This window comes from Mastigoproctus giganteus, chromosome 12 (genome assembly GCF_048544385.1).
Source record: "Mastigoproctus giganteus isolate SK-2022 chromosome 12, ASM4854438v1, whole genome shotgun sequence".
NCBI classification, from domain to species: domain Eukaryota; kingdom Metazoa; phylum Arthropoda; class Arachnida; order Uropygi; family Thelyphonidae; genus Mastigoproctus; species Mastigoproctus giganteus.
In genome coordinates, this window is record NC_143586.1 from 134201342 (window position 1) to 134221993 (window position 20652).

A 20652-nucleotide genomic window follows, 5' to 3' on the forward strand; every position below is an offset into this window, starting at 1 on the left:
AACAAAAATGTTCGTTTAGTATATATAATGACTATGGAGAAGCCATCTAGAATTTTATGAAAATACAGCTAAAATTGAGTCACAAATGAAATATCCGGTTCAAGAATCAAATATTCTACTGTGCCATGGTATCTAGGAAATGTGGTAGGATGACGTAGGCTCTCTTATACGAGTGCAGGTATTGTTATTGGTGGAAACCTAATTTTCTCTTGTCTGCAATGTATACAAGTCAAAAACTTCTTTTGGTCCCTGATGGTAATCGTGTTTTTCTGCAGGGTAATTCACCAGGCCGGACGTGTGCAGGAAGGGTTTGCGGAACACACCGAGGATCCCATCTCTAATATCGCTCACTTGAATCCCATTGGACACCTGTAGATCGATCTCACCGCTGTCAGACGTGTAATTCTTCATCCTCCAATTTGGGACAATTATGAAAGAAAATATGGCAAGCCATATTTGCAGAAGTGTTCGGACATCTTGCAACATCCATTCCACGAGGTTGGCAAGCCGTCCTGTGAGCTCATAAAAGCCGGACATGGTGTCAGGTAAGTGGTCCTTTTGTCGTTTCAGTGTATATAGGAATATAATGCCAATATAAGGCCCCTGATTTGTATAAGATAGTGGTCTTGGCACGTATTTTTTTTCACTTTGCATTGAGCAAAATACAGTAAAAAATTGGTCTTATAGATACTGTTCTCACGAGAATATTTAAGACTCTCTGAGGTGTGTGAAAGCCTGCTCCACTCACCAAGCAGATTCATCATCGGTTTACTTTCAAGATTTCTCAAACGTCTCAAGCAAGCGCACATTTTGCGTTACAATTTTGAGCCACCCTAAATACAGGTTAAATCTTGGGCATGAGTTTTATATTCATTTCTCCAACGTCTTTGTAATTTTTTTACATTATTAGTTTCCCAGCGGAACTTAAGTATAGCGTTACTGCCTATTTCCCTAAAGTGAAATTAGTTTCATCCATTTTTATTAACAAGGGGATGCCAACTGGCAATAAAATGTTAATCAGAACACTAACGCTGTCAAGCTGCATTATTATTTATTATCTTTAAATATCGTCTAACTTGTAAGATGATATTTTATTCACGTGTTTTATGAATATTAAAATTCCATAACACCAGAGACAACCTAAGCGCACTGCAAGAATTTGAAAAAAATGCTCTCTTAATAAGATACCTTGAGACCAACTGAGTTGGGAAAAGTGTGGGGAAAAAAAGCCAGAATTCCTTTTTATAAGGTGTGTAAGAAAATATAGTATAACAAATCAAAATGTGATTGTATTGTATAAAGATTCTTTTTTATCTTATTGCGGGGAACATCGAAAAAATTGAACTGATGATGAAACTTCAGACTAAAGAAATATTTGCTGAAATTTAATACATCACGTTTTATCTACAGCGTTAGAAGAACTGTTTGGAAGATTGCATATCGTGGTCCTCTGTGTATCAACGGAACATTATTATATTTTTATTTGATTTAAGGAACTGAATATTTAAGACATTGTCCGAAAGAAGTTATATCATAAATGATTTTCTAAGAGAAAGATTTCATTGATAATTTATGGGCATGTACCTCCATGTTCAGCCCTCTATTTCCTTATTTTTATAACCTATGTGTAACTGTAAAATATTCCATATACTCGTATATCCTACAGAACGTAGTAAATCAAGTACTTCTTTCTTTTAATATTTTACGTACGCATATAATACATTTTTAAAATATCAATTTTGCCAAAAGCATGTGATGGTAGTATGTCATAAATATATTTAATGTAATGTCGAATATAGTTTAATCTCTAAGCGAAATTCAGAAGAGGATAAGATACGAAATGTCACCTGTTTTCCTTTCATGTCCTGCGTTAAGGTCATGAGGCTAATAATTCTCACATCGAAGGTAATTCTCGCGTGGTATTGTGTACGTAGCAAATATCTTCATTATTATTTCTTCTGTTCACCTGTAATTTTTATAAGTACAGAGTGCAATAGATGTACGTACAAATTTCTTCAATTTTTATGGAGTTTATGGTATTCGGAAATGATTTTCAAATTTCTTCCCAATCCATTTTAATTGGGGAAGTTTTGGAAACAATCTTATCCACGTGATACATTTTAAATTTCGATATTGGACCAAATAGACCCAAATTCCATAAAATTGAAAGTGTCTTCTGAGTGGCATCGTCACATGGAACAAATCAAAGTCAGGACTCACGTCCGTAGAATGTGGAGAGAGAGAGAGAGAGTGCTCAGAGATTTTCCATTGGGACAATCATTGAAATTTGAAGGCGATTAGCGATTTTTTAAGAAAATGGAGAGGCTCTTTTGTCTTATTTCTGGGAGCAAATTCATACTGTGTATTTGTGTTTCGCCCCATGCGACTGTAGTCTTTATCCAAGAACTGAACTGACTTTTTAGCATAGTTTATAGCACACACCTACATTTTTCTCTCTAACGAACAATTTTCCCATTTTGAATCTTTGCTGTTCTGTAACTAGTCCATCTCATTTCATACGTAGCCCACGCAACGTGATTCCTACTCAATAGCACCTCTATGTATATAATAAGTACTACCAATGCTTTCTGAGTATATTTCATAAAAAACTTAATTCACTCTGTTTTTTATATCTTGTTGAATATCGTAATGGCTGCGATTGATTTTTTTTTCGTTTTCTGCCAATATCATTCGAGGTACAGCAAGAATTTTGGCGTATAATATTTGAAAAAAAAAAAGTAGTGTGATCTCTCTGTCATATTCTCATAAATATCGGCATCTTATTTGGCCAGGTCCAGCTGAATACAGTGAAGTACGGAAGAACAGAAGAGACCGAAAAGAAAACATGCATATCACGAAGTCGGGCCATCATCGACTTTTGGACAAAAGAAGGGATTGAAAGTCACATGTACGCACGAAAACTGTAAACGATAATATTGGCCCCTTCCGAGTACCAGATAAAATTTTAGCCTAAGCAGTTTAAATGGGGCTAAATCCACAAGAGATAACTCCCGCTCGGGAAGACCAGTAGAAGTGAAAATTTCGGAAATTTGCCAAAAAAATTAAAGACCAGGCTCTTGTAGGATAAACTTATTAAACTGTCCATGATTACTAGAAGAGAATGTAATATTTCTGAAAGTTGGTATTGATTATTCTTCCCTGGATGCTGATAATCAATACCGACCCGTCAGAAACATTACAATGTGCGCATTTTTGATGCGGATCCACAAGGTTTGTTGCAAGAATTGTAACTGGTGATAAAAGTGGATTCAATACTGGGATCCGGAAGCAAAACAGGATTTCATGCAATGGAAATACCAGTGGTGGACAACTTCCAAAAATATGAACTTCGCGGAAAATCATGGCTGCCATATATTAAGATACGGATCGAACTCTTTTGATAGAAAAATGCCTTATAAGAAAGTAGCCACTAGAGATGCCCATGATACCATTCTCAAAAATTTTAGTTGTTTTTCGTCTACTTTTATAGTGATATTTCGCGCAATTTGGAGTTGGTGCGATCAAGAAAACGCAGCTAAATTTGAATTAATTTGCATTTTTGTAAATTTATATTCTTATTCTTATTTGGTATCTGTTTATTAATAAGAATATATTTGATATTCTTATTAATTGGCATTTTTCTACATTTCAGTGACCCTCGACTGACGGAAAATTTTCGAAACCCTCGAAATTTAGACATATTTTTATATAAATAAATAAAACAAAAAATATATTATTTATTTGTCTGTTAAATCCGAAATATATGGTAAATCTCTAAAATAGATAAATGCAATATACTTGGCACGCGATTTGGTAATTAAAAAAATAAAAGCATAAATTTATTTCAAATATATAACAATAAAAACATAACTTATGAATTTTTCTGTACCTATTTCTCTTTAATAATGTTAAGGATGTTTTGAAGTAAAGTCTGAATTTAGCTTAGTGTGTGCGCGTTCTGAAGAACTGTATTTGAATATTTACCGCATTTCAGTAGCCTATTTACGCTTTATTTACTTTTTTCATTAAGTATAATGTTATTAAAGTGTGGTACTGCAAGTATAGGATGCTTGAAAGGTTGATTTACTTAGAGACAAAAATATGTTTTTATTTATTTAGCACGCTTTGTAAATAATGCGAAGCGTGGCTGTTTGGGCGTGAAATTTTAAATAAATTGTTAATATTATTTTGAGAAATACTGATCTTTAATGGGAAACCAATTTATTTACCCTGTTGTTGACCTTCGATCCCAGCAGATGAGCAGCAAGGATAAATAACGAAACAAAAAGATCGCAGTTTGGTGGCATCTTCGAGAAAGGGAAAGGACAGTTTGCAAAATGGAAAAAAAAAGGCAGAGCTGGTTATTTGCAGAACCTATTACGAGTGCCTGTTGAGCCGAATTCTTTATACTAAGTACAGAAAATTAACGAACTCCTGCCTAACTGCCATCGCAAGTCAGCCGAGGACTAACCCAATAATGAAATCTCTCTGTACGAGGATAGAGACTTCATATATAAGTCAATTTGCACGTCTTAATTCTTTTTCACATCCTCTGCATAATGTACATAAAATTTAAATGTTTCTGACTCTTGGCACCTAGAGTACTACCGGAAGATTTTTAATTTGCCGTTTTTACTAAACGAAATAATTGTAAATGGATTAGGTGTAATTTTATTTTCATATGAAGACACCTACCGTTAAAAGAGCTCTTATTGTGTAATTTAATATTTTGTGCTGAAACCTTTTGCTTTTATGACGGCTTTCAAACTTCGCGCGACACTCTCAACAAGCTTTTCATAAATGTCAGGTGATATGTTCCACCACTCGGCCTTTAACGCAGCCACCAGTTCGGCCTTGTTCTTTGGGCGATCTCGACGTGCACGTAACTGACGGTCCAATACATCCCAAAGATGCTCAGTAGGGTTCAGATTATTTGGTTCAGCACCCTGGGCTGGCCAATCCAACGTTTCGACACCCATGTCCTCGAAGTCCTCTGTTACGACACGAGCTGTATGGCATGGCGCGTTGCCTTGCTGATACAGGTATGGACTTCCCCGAAGTACTGCCATAATGTTGGAAGTGCATAATTGTCCAGGCTGCCCTGGTATTGCACAGCATTCATGGTTTTGTCGATAACGACTAATGGGCCCAAGCGAAATCGTGAAAGGAGCCCCATACCATGACAATGCCTCCACCAAACCTCATTGTTGGGAGGATACAATACAAACTGTTCTCCTGGCATTAGCCACACCCAGGAACAGCCATCAGACTGGTAGAGTGCAAACCTCCATCCATATGACTGTTTTCTACTGCTCTGCAGTGCAGGATTCGCGCTCTTTACATCATGTTAATCGGCGTCTAGCGTTTGTTGAGATGATCAATGGCTTATGAACAGTTGCACGACCATTGTAACCCATATTATAGAATGTCCTTCGAATTGTACTAGTGCTGACATTAGTCCTAATACTCTCACAGAGAGTTTGTGTGACAATGGCAAATTACGATTTGCACGCACAGTTCTTTGCAGAATTCTCTTGGGGTTTATCAGGCCATTTTTTTGGCAGATTCTGTCTCATTCCTCTTCCATTTGCATATGACATCACTAGTCGTTGACCTAGGTATCTCCAGAGTGACTGCGATGTCTCTTACAGAACGCTTGCTTATGTGGCATCCATCTGTCATTCCATGTTGGAAGTCTGTTAATTCTGTTGAACGTATTATCTTGCATGCCCACTTTTGCAATTGTCTGTTCGAAGCCCAGTTTGCATATTTACAGCAGGTTCTGTGACGTATTGCATGCATAGGACCTGTTTCATCATCCATGGAGGGGTGTCCGGATATTAATGGCAGGATAATGCGCCTATTGTCTTCACTATGACCGTCCGCACATAACAGAGCTGTTCACAGTGGATGGATTTTAATGAAATTTTACATTTTTACCCTTAAAAAACTTGAGCCATTCTAGATTTCATTAAATCAGACAATGTAGTAATGTTATATATATATATGTTCTAGATATGATAGAATATGGTACAGTAAAATTTTTTTATCGGATTAGCAATGAGGTAGCAGGTTGAGTGAGATGAGGTGCAGTCTGCGAAAAATCTGTGGGTTAAAAACGTGCAAAGACCCTACGCCGGCACTGTGGCAAAAAACCTAGAAGTACAATATGTAATATAAAGTGAGAGTAAAACAAAATGAGATAATGAGATCTCGATGTTAAAATTTAAAATTTACAAATAATTCCTCGCCTAATATATATATATATATATATATATATAGGTAATCCCCGTTGGTAAATTCCTGTTGATAAAGGTAATCCCTTTATCAACAGGAAAAAAAATCAAGAGGCGTCAAATCAGGGCTTCCAGGTGACCATGCTATTGAACATCCCCTGACAACCCACCTTCCAGGAAATGTTACCTTGAGAGCATCTGTGACAATTGTAGCGGAGTGTGGTGGTGCCCCATCTTTCTGGAACATTATGTTGTTTGAGAGGCCATTTTATTCTGATTAAGGGAAAATAAAATTTTCTGTGATGTCCAGAAGGAAAAATGGCTCGATCACATATTAATCTGCACCAAATGTATGGAACGAAGTAGAGTATGGATTGGACTTATGCAGAGCTACAAACGGTGCGCATGTAGAAATTTACTAGGTTTGAGCTATTTGACTTACTGTTTAAAATATGCATTCAGATGAATATCTTGCTAGCTATATTGTGTAGTACATTTTAGACATCTGGCATGCTTGAAATTCTGTAGATCCAAATTTAAAGAGGTAATGAAAAATTCATGACAACATTGAACACAAAACGCAGCGGCGCATAATTTGAAGGTATATTGGATTGGACTGCTGATAAAAGGGCCATATGGAAATAAAGGACCGTGACTAATTAAATACAAAATTCACTGCCGCCTGTGTGTTAATTAAATCACTAATTAAGTTTGTTTTAATGCTAATATAAAGATGGCTTAATTTCTTAATAGAGTAGCGAACTTCCTAGGCGAGTTCGCAAATGCATAAAACCCTTGTTATTGTTACCATGGCCCTCCTCCTAAAACTCTATCACTAGTGGACAGAATTTTATGAAATTATATTTAGGTCTGTCAGAAAGATCTGCCGATTCATTTCAAATTTTGTAAAAATTGGAACAATAAAACATTTGGAAGTGTTTGGACGGGTTCAAATATTAAATAACGCACCTCAAGGATTAAAAACTGTACTATACAAAAGTGTTTACCAAACCTTCGTGTAATTTTCACGTTCTGAAGTTTGCGTTACAATATTTCTTTAAGGGGGACACGCGGCAAATGGGTTATTCCACGGATTAAATTTCGAAAAAGAATCCTAAAGAATGTTCTAAGTTCAGAAAATTTGGAAAAGTCTCGAGGTGCTGTTCCATCTTTTCTCTTTCAATTTTTCTTCAAAATAAACAAATAAATCTTCCCAAGAGGCAAAGAAATATCGCTTAAAATTTAGTATCGATCCGATTTTTCCTTTTTGTATTAATGTCTGAAAGAACAGCATAAACGCATTGCAATGTATATTTATGGATTTCTGTTGTGTATGGAATAGGATTTTGTGGAATCTCAATTGTACCTAGAACTAACAGGATAATTTGCCGTTGATCCATCAGGCTTTCTTTATCAAATAATCCCCGAATATCTAACATCCTCTCATTCTTATATATTCTCGAGGCTATCACAGAGTTACCATCTCCTGGCCTTCCACATAGTGTGGAAAAGCCTGGGTTCGAATCCCGTTTCGAGAGGAACTTATAATGGCTGTTCTTATGCGTTGCCATATTAGTTGGTCTTTGATTGAGAACTGTATCGTTTTATCTACAGAAAACTCCTGAGTTTTTTTTTTTCTGAAAAATCGACAAACCGACCAAGAGGATGCACATATTCCAGGCACTCGAGACAGAAATGAAAAATGGTCAATTTGCGTAGAGTAATATTCGACGAAAATTTTGAATGAATCAACAAAATTTTCTAATGGACAGAAATATAAAATTTCACAGCGCATGGTTTGTATTTTCTCATCTATTCTCTTTTATGACCGGTTCATCAAAAGCCTGTGGCTTCCATGCGCTATATGGTTAATATTAATGAATGTCTTCGATTACTCGTAATTTCAGAAAAAAAATCGAATGCGCCTGTGACCTAACTTGTTTTTCATTTCCTTTCTTATTTTTTCTGCTGTTTGTTTCCAGTATTAAGACTTTTCGATATCTAGTGGAATATGGTTTATCTTTAGATGTCTTGGCTCGAACCATAAAATACGGTAGATTTTTATGATTCTTTTATCCGATTTTTGTATGCCGGCTGTCTTATTCTTAGGATTTTTGTTTGTAAAGAAAAGGTTTTACTGCTACGAGTTGAGATTATAAAACTAAGTTCTGAGTAAAAGCGTCTTCTCGACAAAAATCCTTGAAGAGACAGCTGCAGAAAAAGATCCCTGAAAATGTCATGGAAATTCTACATTAGCTACAGTACAACAGTATGTTCGTTTTTTAAGCAACTAAACGTGGAATAATAATAATAGTACATTAAATCTTGTACGTATTATGTATAATACGTGTCAGATATAGATGCAATATGGCAGTAGACTAAGAAAGACAAAATAAATTATATGAAGTTCAATAGGGAAATATAAAGTCATTGTTATGTATAGAGTAGTTGGTAGAGAATTGATGGCATTTATGAGTTGTTATATCTCGATATAAATGCTTATGGAGGGGGGAAGTAGGTCCATATCCCTCTCCAAAGGTGAATTATTATAAGAATTAAGAGTTCCTTTGAATCTGGTAATATGTTCAATCCAGGCTGTAGAGTTAAGGCGGGTGGAAAATTCCACCGAAGCCTGTATAATGTGATTTCTCTTTGTGCACAGTTTTTTTAAAGGTAGATTTTGGTGGCTCCTGCTTTTCCTCTGTTGAAGACCGCTCTTGCTTTATCTATTATGGATAATATGCCGATGAGGCCTTCCATAGTGAGTGAAGGATATGCTTATGCTTGGATAAACAAGATAACTGTGGTGTCTACCAAGCATTTGTTTTTGTGGTGATGGTTATTTTCTTGGATGCAGATATCTTAGTAACTGGATTCAACCATTGACTGTGTAGAACAATGGAGACAGCAACTTCTGGAGAAGATAAAGTATCTCAGTTCCTTCTTAAATGTTTGAGCTCTTTTATAATAATATCCTTCTTAACATATATAATGGCATGCTAAAAGTAAACACTCTTCCAGCTCAGTGGAGTATGTCTATGTACTGCGTCACACCAATTCCAAAAGTCACTGCACCAAATGCTATAAACCATAAAACTAAAAGGGAAATCAAACTTAAAAAAAAAACCTTTCTCAAACAAACTCAGTGCTAAATGTGTTCCAAGAAAATTTCGAGCTCTGAATTATTTATCTGGATATTCAATCTAGAGAGATAACGGATCGCCAATAGATCAGATTTACTCTGCTACGGAAATGGTATAAAATATTTAACAGACTCTAACAGATTAACCACAAAAAATCACTGAAACCATCAATTTAAAACTCCTGCATCTTGCTCAACACTATTAAACTTTGATATGCAAATAAATTCTTCAAAATCTGCAATGATGATCTTTTCATTGAAGCCATTCCAACCATACCTTCTAGTGGTGCTAAACAGCTCTTTAATACCAAGGGTCTGAAACGGAGTTCGAGAAGTGATATTTGAACCAAAGCTGCAGTTCCACAGACATCTGACGCCCTTCATATCAAAATGTTTAGTTCGAGATGGACAACAAAGCAGCATTTACATCATGTTCAAGACTGCGACTTCCATCCAAATACCTTTATAGAATGATTCATCTCTCAGTCCTGTGTGCCTCAGAGATTGGGGTGTTAGCTTTCATAACCACGTTCCGCGGTATTCATTCAGACGAATACTGGATGATCCCAGTGCCTTGCACGCAAACTTACCTCACCAGTGACATTGCAACAGCCTTCAATTACACAACTACAAAATAAAAGATTGAAGGAAAGACGCTGACTGCCATCATAAAACTGATCAACTCTCCTGATTTTAAAGTAATTTGTTTGTAATTTGGTTTTTAGGAACATTAGCAACTAAAGCCATATTGGTCCGGGATATGCAGTAGTCATTCCCTGACCTTTCCGCATCCTCCGTATTTGGTGGTGACGGGCTCGAACCCCGGTCTAATCAAGAAGCGTGTGCTATGCACTGCTGCTCCTTCCCACCTGGCTACGGAGGCGCCGATTTTAAAGACATCTGTCATTGGAGGATGTAACATGAAACCCTCAGAACGCTTCCCTCTCTCCGCATCAGCTGTAATATGCTCCACTGAGCTGACCGCTTCATCGCACCAGAATGTTTCAGACTGCCCAGAACCTGGATATAGATCTTCATCAATTTATCTGTAACAAAAAGTATAAAAAGGATGTGATTGCAAGCATAATATAGAGGATTTACTCCGCCATGATATATCCAAAAATCCTGTGAAAAGGTGTCAGCACTATCTGCTGTTACCTTTTTTCTAAATTTTGAATAATTTATGTTTACTTTATAATTATTTTTGTGTTCTAATTTACTATTATTTAGTAATCTTTGTTTTCTTCTTTAAGTTGTGTAATAGTTGATAAATTTACACTACAATCCTAGAGACTTAGGATTTCGATGTGAGCTCTCTAGCCTTAATACAGCTTTCTCGTTGGAGAACCCCCTGACTGTTGGCCACGAAGGGCCGGATTATTGCAATGCAATAAAGATTTCTTTTAATACTCACGAAAATATCCAGTTAACAACTTTCTGCTGGAGGATGGAAGAATAACTTTGCCGATATTCTTCATTAATCATTTTTAATTGTGGGAGAGTAAACATGAGTCAGCTGGTGTTAAGGAGTTTACCTTACATTGTTGATGTTAAGAAACACTGTAATATTATCGGGAATCCCATTGCTCCGAGGCTTATCACATTTCTTATTTTAGCATCGGTATTATTTTATCAATCATATACAGTCATGTATCGTACGTGACTTAAATATGTATATTGAAGGAATTATTGACTCCAATACTAGTACAAAAAATGGTTCTTAGAAGAGTGGCTATTTCTTGTATTCAGTAAACGTATCCTGCAAAAAGAGGTGTTTTTGCATTATAGTTATGCTTATTAAAGTGCAAATATTTTGTTAAAATTTCATGCAGAATGGCCTTATGACAAGTGAAAGATGGGTTACACACCCAATTCGGACTGAGACAACTTTTGTGCTGTTTGGAAATTTTTGGTGCATCGGTTACTTAAGACATGTAGCGTATTACATGTCTTAAGTATTCTATGACCCATATTTCATACGGTTATCGAGTTTGTACAAGTGTGTTCATTGGCCAATTTGCATTTGTATGTTGTTGAGGGCTGAAACACCTGGAGTAAGTTATTTACCCCCTCCACCTGAGATCGTCTAACTGTGGTTTTCAATTCAAAAAGGCTTTGTAGGAATTCTTCTAGTCTCCTACGGATTTAAACGCAAATTTCTCTAAATGAATCCCAGGAGGATAAAGTATTGAAATAGAGGAATACTTTTAAGCAACTGAGGGTGCTCACGCAGAAGTATATTATGTTCACTAACACCTTATGGTGTATTAATTTCATCCCCCATCCCATACACCTTATAGGATGGGGGATGAAACTAACTGCAGTTTTACAAAAATAAAATTAAAATGAGTTTTATAATATCATCTTATATAATTATATTTATAAATAAATTCATGTTTTATGTTCCTAAAACTTTAAAAATAAACGTATTTCTTTAAAATTAATGATGGCACTGTCCCTAATTTTTGTTTACTAAGAAATTGGCTCAACTCCTTACACTTCAACATATTGTGATCAATGTCCAAGTTTTGTTTTCCCATAATTCTGTTAATTCATTTGCAATATCCTATACAAATTTTAGAACTCGCTGAAATAAATCAGGCGCTTAATTCGAGGTTAGTAATGAGTGAGGATAAATATGTCCTCTTAGTGGATTTGTCAATAAGTTTAGCTGAGTTGTATAATCACAATATTTATCTTTATGAAGATATGCGTGCGGCTAGCCCTCCTTGCTTTTCCACGTGTATGTATATAGTGAGGGTATATATTAAGTAATGTTTATGCTGTCCACCTTGAATCTGCTTAAAATCTCAAAAGAAACAAGAGGACACTTGAATTTAACTATCCTTGTGTTATCAGTAATGCAATGGGCAAATTGATTAGTGCTAAGTACTATTAATATTGCTTTATATTAACACATTTAAGAATCTGTCATTTCTTATGGATTATCCTAGATATATCCTTATTTCAAAATGTTTGTGTATACACCCATTGTTCTCTATTACTAAACCTAGTTCATCATAAATTAAGAAACTGTGCGCACGAAAAGATTTCAAAGCGAAAGTTAAGAAGTGATAGCTAAATTACGAGGTTGAAGGCAGGAATAGTGTGAAGACAATGCCTGTCTTGAACGAGAATCAAGCTGATGGTTCCAGTTTGCCCAAACTGACAGCACCAGTCTGTAAAAGTATATTTCTCTCGTCTCCGCAGAGTAAATCTGTTACTGATACTCCTTCTCTAATCCGTACACAGGGATCATTAATCTACTTGAACACCTCATTAATCTTACTCGACTGTGCTGCTAATTTGTTTAACGAGTTCATTAATCCGCTTGGAAACTGCAAGATTTATAATAACTTTAATCGCAAAACAGATTCTTAAGACACTCTTTACAAAAGGAAGATTGAAATCTGTAGCTCATACTTATATCCCGTAAGTGTTATCCACAGTCGTAAATTTATCTCTTCCTCTGCGATTAATCTTTCCAAATACGACTGTCCGGTTTTTGGGAATTGCTATTTTAAGGTCCATCAAAGTCGTATAATGTTTTGTTTAAAATACAAGGACATGCAATAGCTGTATATTCTCTATGACAGTATGGTTGTTTCACCACTAATTTCAGAGGACTTAGTTTGAGAATTCTTCCTGTCGCCGACGCAACAGGAAGAGTTCTCAAAGGACCCTTCAACTAGGCATTGGTTAGCTCATTTGAGGCAGAAGGCTAATTGAGTTATAACGGGCTTTACAGTCCGCAGAACATGAAATCAGCCTGTGAACACTTCCATTTCGATTTACATTTGTATGTTGTGCAAAGTTCTAGTCCCATCTAAATGGAAGGCGTTTTCACATTGTGACCAGGTTAGTCTCTCCGACGTTTGCACAGATTCCCAATTTTTTGTGCATACACAGTTTCTTAATTTATGATGAACTAGGTTTTAGTAATAGAGTGTGGGCACGAAAAAGATTTCAAAGAGAAAGTTAAGAAGTGATAGATAAATTACGAGGTTGAAACCAAGAATAGTGTGAAGGCAATGCTTGTCTTGAAGGAGATTCCAGTTTGCCCAAACTTAACAGCACCAGCCTGGAAAAGTATATTTCTGTCGTCTCCACAAAGTCAATACTCCTTTAATCCGCGCGCAGGGATTCTCTAATCATACACCTGAAAGTGGAGTTTTTCGTTCAGCTCAAACTATAGAAAACGCGCAGTTCAACAGACACAGTACACTGACGCCGCCTAACTTTAGTTGATTTTGCGTGAAAATAAACAATACTTCAAATTCTACGTGAAGATAATGGCAGTTTTGAAGTTCCTTTTCCCCTACTATTCAGTCCCGATGTGTGGATCATCATGGTGTAATATTTTCATCGGAAATTTAGCGAGTTTACCATTATTTGTAGAGCATATTTTATATAACAAAAAGGAAAACTTATATTGCTATAAAATGGTTGGATCATTTACTGTGACTACATTTTTCGCCAGAGAAATGGTTCATCCTTCGTCAAACTTTAGGCCAATGTCCCATCTTTCTATTCTAGAATGGGATTTGTCCACTTCAACAGTCACCACTAAATGTAGTTGGACCGACCGTTAGGTTGGTAATTGTGCAATGATACGTCACTACGATGTGTGCGTGTCTTGTGTTGATTCTACTGAGTCTGTTGGGAAGGTTGAAATCCATGGATTTTATAACCGGCGAAAATGTGAAATGAATGTCAGACGTAAATTTTCTGGAGAAAATCGTGACTTGAAGAAAAGCGCCTATACTGCTCGGATAGGAGATTCTAGTTTTATTGTCACCGTGTAATGGATGTTTATGCCTGCTCGTGCACCTCGTGCGTTTGTGTTTATATTCGAGTTTGAGTTTCAAGAGATGTGTGCTGAAAGAACATTTCATTTTTGTCCTAGAGGTGTGCTGGCTGACCAAGTCCAGACCGAAAATAGCAGATAAATTTTTTAACCATCTTTTATAAAGAATTAATCATTCGGACATCTGATTCTGGAATAAAATATTCAAGAAATCTTCTCAAGAAAATAGTCACTTGAAGAAAACATGTGATTTGCTGGAATAGGAATATTTTATTGATACATTTGATATTATGGACTTTAATCTCAATTAGGAAAACTGATAATCCAAAAAAAAACTGTTTATCAAGTGCACTATGTATCAAGATATACTGCCTATTTTCAAGATTAAAAGTATAAGTTCCTATTTGGAGAGGATAACATATTTTGAGGAATCTGTATTCGACTGTTTGGTTTCATATTGCTAAATTAAGTTCTCAGAGTAAATAAACATAATACAGTATACTACTTGTCCATATAATCGAGATAATCGTCTTTTCTGTAAAAAATATATTTGTTGTGTATTGAGTTTTCTTACTGATACTGTAACGTGATTATCGAAAGCAAATTATGTTGGAAAACATCCCTTCTCGTAGAATACATGGCAGTTAAATTATTTAAATTTAGATTTATAAGAGAAGAAACAAATAACTAATATCGCTAGTTCAGAGAAGTTTTTGATGGGATTTGGAGACTTAAATGATGATAAATATCAGGAGCTTGGCCAGCTTCCAGTACTTGCCGGAGAAGTCCAAATAATGAACTTTAAATTTTACTGGATAGGCGAATCGGACTTGGCAAACATGATCTGCAGATTATAGGACATTGAACTCAAATTTTCAACCATAAAATGTAGAACCATTCATTAACATGAAATATGCGATTGTAATAACGTAATCCTTTCTAATAACCAAAAGAAAATACATTAAATTAATTCCGAGTAGCATAATTGATATAATGTAATCTAGAATTTTTTTCTGGAGTTGTATATTGAATTTAAATTTAATAGCGAAATTTTCGAACAGCAGTTTCTTCTCGAAAGCTCATCAGAATCACATGTGGTTGTCCAATAAAGGATAATAGGAACCGAAATTAGAAATACGAGTCTATTTAACCGCTAAAATATATCGACTAGTTATAATTTTGCAGTTATATAGATATCTTTGGGAGTTATGAGGGTCTTAACGGCAGAAATAATTTATTCCACAACTTACTGAAACTCCAGATTTAAAAGATAGCATATGAAGTAGAGATTCAAATTATATTAGCATCCTTTTCCGACGTGGCTAATATTAATTTATTTGAAGAAGGTGGAACTAAAATAAATCAAGAACAAACACCTGTTAGCTAATGTACTGATATAGTGATAATTATCGGAACTGTACACACATGGGCCTCACTGTTCACCTAACGTTTGATAATTAAAGCGAGTATTATAAATATGATTTTTATTTATAAAGACATCAGTCCCAAGCGACCGAATGTATTATGAGATCCAATGCAATAGTCGCCAAACACGTGCCGAAGTCATTGAACTAATTGCAGGTTTTAGACATAAGTCAAATAATCTATGGCTTGGGCTCTCTCTGTCTGTGGGTACTTTGCTGTTTCCTTTTGTGAGGATAAAATCTATAATTACATATTCTGGAACCGCCTCACACGCTTTGGCTTTAGGGCCTCATGTCTAAATCTGGTTCGGATTGAAAGACAGCGATGGCGCTGCTTTTCGCAGTTAATCGCTATTCATCAAGGATTTACAACTAAGACTTTAGGGTCTTATATATCATACACCCACACCAACTTTAAGTAAAGAATTTCAATTTGAATACTTGTAGGGAATAAAAGGAGCGTTTAAATCATTCTCTGCGCTCAATTGGACTTTGAGTTTTATGAATGTCCTTTATTCTATCTGAGATAAAACTTTTAAATTTATAAAATGTATATCAAACGATGCAGGCATCCCTGAATCTTCAATTATTTAAAATAGGCTTCATTTTCAATAAAAGCATCATGATAGCAATATAAATGAGAATAATATTTTAAATAAATTCCGTATTCGTTATACATTTAGAAACCTTATAAATCCGAATTCCTTAGCATCTAGCAAATGCCGGATTTTTTAAAGTTGTTGCACATGGCCTAAGTATTTGGGGTTATTCCTGTTATGTGTGCACTCGGAAAGTGAGACCATGGCGTAATTTAATACGGTTACTTGATCAGAGACAAAATTTTAACTAAATAATCTAAAAATATTGTTGGAAATCATATCTGAGTTGTTTTTTTTCTTAGCTAATACTGATCCCTTTCCCCCCCCCCTCCTACTCATCCTCTCTCCTATGGTCGACTATCTTTGGACAAATATTCGAAACGTGACTTTTTTGAATATTAGATTTACGAGGTTCTAATATATGTAAGATTTTTCATTTACAATTTTAGCATCTCAGTATTACTTCAGTTCGTCCCCAAAGATATAATGAACACAACGCGCTAGAAAATGTGTCATGTTCCAAGATGAAATGAAATTTCTGGTGTCTGCAATCATTTACGCGTGACAGTGGAGCTACTGAAATACAAACGTTAGAAGAAAATTAAGTTTTTGCATGTTGACAAAATTGTAATTTTTATATTTGGGTTTCGGGAACTTCTCTATATTCATAGGAAGAGAACTTGTCAACAATAAATCTTCCGTAAGCAGAACTGCTGGGTGACGAATGCATTGTATTACCACTGATGTTCAACTTTAATGCAGACTACCGTGTGGAAACAGAACACAATTAAACTTAATCGAAGTGGATGGTTATGGATGCCCTCGATTGTTTTGGTTGATAGAGTTCTGTTCTCAGAGATAAAATACTTATGAAATGAGAAAGTTTTGTCTGTGAAATTACCCTAGTGGGTAACACTGGACGGAAAATACGAGTTTGAATTGTTTCAATAGGGCGAGGAATTTTTTTTTTTGTGTTTTTCACATTGTGGCCTAGTTAGTCGGTCTCAGGCGAGGGTAGCATGGATTTTTCCTCCCGGAAACTGGGGTTTTTCCGCAGCAAACAGAAAATTGACCACAGAACACAAGCAATTTTTAGACAATATATATGTTGCAGCATCGTCTAAGCCGTTGGTGCTTCTAAAACTGTACAACAACCAATCAGCGTAATGTGAAATTTCATTTTTGGTTTTATTAGAAGAACCTTTTCGAATTTCTACAACGCGACAAGTCGAAATGACAACACGCAGTCCTAGCTATCATATTTATGAATAATGGGATTATACACTGAGTGGACAGAAATCATGGGATATATACCTAGTAACGGGTAATTTCTTTCACCTTGCACCAGGATAAGGGCAGTCACTTGGCGAGGCATTGTCCATTGGTTCACGAAAGCGTTCCACAGGTATTTCCAACCACGCTTGCTGCACCGTTGTCCATAATCTCGTCGCATTCCTGGTTGGAGGATCCAAAGCTCGAAAGGACCGTTCCACAGCATCCCAAAGATGCTCCCCGGGGTTCATGTCCAATGAACAGGGAAGCCGTTCCATGGTGGTAAAATCTGCAGAATGCTCATCGAACCCTGTTCTAGTCACCACAGCTCTGTGGAGAGGCGCATTGTCCTGCCGAAAGAGTCCACTGCCCTGTGGGTGCACGATGGCCATGAAGGGATGCAGATGGTCTATAAGGATGGGCATATAACGTGGACCGTTCAGAGATGTAGCTAGACGTACCAGAAGTCCCAACGTGTGCCAGCTGAACACGCCCCAGACGATTACTGACCGTCCACCTGCCTGAACAGTTCCTTGTTGACATGACCGGTGCATAGCTTCGTGCGGTTTCCTCCATGTATGCACCCTCCTGCCCCTCAAAATAACTAGAAATGGGACTCACCAGAGCAGAAGACCCATCTCCAATCATCCAAGGTCCAATGCCGATGTTCTTTCGCCCAGTTGAGGCGTAGCGTCCTGTCTCGTGGTGTTAGCAATTGGACGCTTGTAGGTCGGCGGCTCCCTTAACCTGTTGCGACTAATGGTCTTGATGGAGACGTTTCTGGGACCTCCCTCGTTAAAATCTGCGGTTATTTGTGCCACTGTCCCTCTCCGGTTGGCGTAAACAATGTAGGCCGACCGGGCTAGCCGAGTGGGTAAAGTACCTGCCCGGCAACCCAAGGTCGCGGGTTCGATTCCCGCCTCGGGCTTGGATCAAAGTACTGCAAAAACCTTGGGAGGTGCAATATGGCCATAGAAGCCGATGCGCCAACAACTACCAAATAAAAAAAAAAAAAAAAAAAAAAATCGTAAACAATGTGAGACAGACGTTGACGACCACATTCATCCACCACCACCTTTCTCTGCCCACAGCGCTGTCCACGATGGGATGTTATTCGGGAAATGGCGTATTCCTGATACGCTCTTGATACTGTCGAACGGGGATGAATTCTGTCCTTTCAGTGTACATACCTGTAGTGGACAGCTTGAAGGTACTCGTTTTAAAAAGTGGACAGCTCGTTAATATCGTAATTGGTTTTATTCTTTTTAAAATTTGCCTTAAAGTACGCTTTGCTCACTCTACAATCCTGATAGATTTAGAAATAATAGCAAAAATAAAATTAATATGTCAAGAATAATGTTTTAAAATGTAGACTAATGTTGTTCCCTTGAACAGGTTTGTTGAAATAAATCCTTCCCAAACTTCTTTTCAGCAAGAATGGCTCTTGATATGAAGTGACTGGTGGAATGAAGGATATACAGAAGGATATACCAGTCTCGAAATGGTGGTCAGAGGGCCGACGTTGGTTCGAGGCACAGAAGTGATTTACACAATTACAATTAACATTCTGTTTTGAAAATAATGCGGGTTGCACTGCCTACCGAAGAGGAGAATTATTCTCACAATGAACGGAATTAACTTTTATTGGCTTTTCAAGCGCATTAACATACACTTCCTCCTAAAAGTTTGGAATCACAGTGTGATAAGTTTTCGTTAATTTTTTTTGAAATTAGCTATGGCAATGTAAAGTGTAATATATATAAAAAAAACACCCTAAAAAGTATTTTAAGATTTTTTATTAAACAGCAAAAATATTGAAATGATTCATATTAATAACCATACTGATTTTTCAACAAAATATCACCAACGAGATTTTATCACTGCCTTACACAGATCATTCAGGCGGTTAATTTTATAACGGTCTCTTTGCCTCTTTATATCAATAAGATTATTCCAAGCGAAGTGATCAACGAGGATTTCCATAAATTTTGTGATTTGGGTCTAGATGATCCCATTAAAGCGCTATTCGGTTGAAGTAACGCGATTGGGGTGGAAACACCATAATTCCATATCCCATGCCTGTGTTTAGTTGTTAGAAAGTCCCTTCACATCTTAGAGCTGTGCTACGGTTCATTGTCTTTTTTCAATGTAAAATTTCTTCAACAAAGTTGTAGGCCAGAATATACTGCATTATGTTCAAGAATGTTTTTATAGCCTTCCTTTCTTAAAATTCTTTCAATTCTGACGATGTCATCTACTCCAAAAAACAGAAGCAACACCAGATCATGATGGAACCACCGCCCTGCTTCACTGTAGGGACTAAATAATGTGGCGTCATTTTCCTTCAGTTCATCGTCTCACATAAACTCTACGCTTGGATCCAAAATTTTCAAATTTCATTTTATCCTTTCACAGTATGTTTTCCCACTCTTCTGTACACGGAATAACTTTTTTTATATAGAGTAATAATAGCGCTAATTTTTTGAACACTCAGTTTTGCTGGACGAAAAGTTTTTCAATGGGGAAAAAAAACCTTGCTGTCCACGCCCGAGACTTAACTCAGCCACGGAGTGAAAAAAACCCCATAAAAGTTGCTCGCGTCAACGACGGGGTTCGAACCCGGGCCCTTTCCACCCGGTGTGGGGAGGAAGGTGACGATATCACTGTGCTACTCGCGCAGTGGATAACGAGCGTGCATTGCTGCTGTGAAGAAATACAGAATACTGTAAATTCCAGAAAAGCTTTGATTGTGTAGTACACTGTATTATGTTGGGTTCTGTTGTTATGTCCTGATAGCCGCTGGGAGGTAACCAGGCTGACCATTATTCTCTGGCTTGTCTCCAACAGGGTCACTTGAACTTTCTAGACGGAGACAAAAAAAAATAAATAATAATAAATCAATAAAATAATAATAATAATAAAATATAAATCAATAAAATAATAATAATAATAATAAAATACAATGGAGATATAACTCCATCAGGCGAAGAGATGGGAAAACAGATAGAGGTGTTGCAAGGGAGCACAGTTTCGATCGCCATTCGGCGTGGTCAAACGCTTTAAAGTCAATTCTAGTGGAATATCAAATACAGTAGAGGTGTCCAGTCCGCCAGGAGTGGTCAGGTCCAATGGCTATACTGGGTGTGGTTGATACAATGGTCACGTTTAATGG

At 36.7% G+C, this 20652-nt stretch overlaps 1 protein-coding gene across 1 annotated transcript in view; it reads left to right on the forward strand.

Annotated features, from left to right (window-relative positions):
- The first annotated feature begins 522 nt into the window (after positions 1 to 522).
- Positions 523 to 20652, forward strand: part of LOC150077442 (sodium/potassium-transporting ATPase subunit beta-like) — a 165420-nt gene continuing 145290 nt past the window's right edge. The window contains exon 1 of the mRNA XM_090386659.1: positions 523 to 545. The gene's annotated coding sequence lies outside the window, so the exon portion shown is untranslated. The remainder of the gene's footprint in view (positions 546 to 20652) is intronic.